This window comes from Herpailurus yagouaroundi, unplaced genomic scaffold (genome assembly GCF_014898765.1).
Source record: "Herpailurus yagouaroundi ecotype Mexico unplaced genomic scaffold, PumYag 28, whole genome shotgun sequence".
NCBI classification, from domain to species: domain Eukaryota; kingdom Metazoa; phylum Chordata; class Mammalia; order Carnivora; family Felidae; genus Herpailurus; species Herpailurus yagouaroundi.
In genome coordinates, this window is record NW_024412376.1 from 162,412,959 (window position 1) to 162,414,039 (window position 1,081).

The following is a 1,081-nucleotide window of genomic DNA, read 5'->3' on the forward strand; positions in this document are numbered from 1 at the left end:
TGTCGTGTTTCCTCCAGCATTTTCATTCATTTAAAGACCCCGGTGCGTATAAAAGTAAACGGCAAGAAGGGCTCCCCCTGCGGGGATGAGTCCTGGGTTCAGTCCAGCCGCCCCGGGACCGTGGGCTTCCAAAGCCACCGGAACAGGGCCCGAGTCCTGGCTCCCGCCTTGCTGCCTGCGTCACAGGCGAGCTGCTCAGCCCCCCAGGATCTCCTCTGGGTTTTCTTTTGTGCGGTACGAGGTAAGAATCTTGTGGCACTGATGCAAGGCCCGAGAGATGCCGCCATCCCCCTGGATACTTGCCAGGTCCACCTGCTAGGCGGGCGCCTGAATGAGCTTCCCCCCACCCTTCCCGGCGGACGTGCTGGCCTCTGCGAGACAGAGCGCGTTGTGTCCGTAGACCCGTCACTAGGCTATCCGAGTGAGCTCACACCCGGGAAAGTGCAGTTCCCCGCGTGGCATGTGAGGCCGCTTGCACAGAGGACCCCCGATTCCGCCACCGTCCACCATCTGTAACCCGGGGACGACACAGCCCGTGAGAGACACGGGCGGGCGCGGATTTTCGTGGGGAAGCAGCATGGTTGCAGACTGGAAGGTCCGCTTTGAAGTCAGAGTCGGGTTCGCTTCTGGGTTTTCACCGGCACAGCGGGCCTGCAGTCCTGCAAGTCTGGGTCAGCGAGCGCGTGTCCTCCCGTCCTACTCGGAGACACGCGGCTGCTCAGGGTGAGAGCCTGCTCTGTCGCAAGGGTGCCTGGGAACAAACCTGAACCCTGCTGGTCCCACATGAGTCGGAACTTCCTCCTTCCTCCGCGTGTCCTCCATACCTCCCACTCCTCGGTCCTCCTCCTCCCACTGTCCCCCTCTTCAGTCCCGCTCCTCCCTCTGCCCCTCTCCTCTTTCTGTCCCCCTCCTCCCTCTGTCCCCCTCCTCCCTCTGCCTCCTCCTCCCTCTGTCCCCCTCCTGCCTCTGTCCCCCTCCTCCCTCTGTCCCCTCCTCCCTCTGTCCCCCTCCTCCCTCTGTCCCCCTTCTTCCTCTGCCCCCTCCTCCCTCTGTCCCCCTCCTCCCTCTGTCCCCTCCTCCC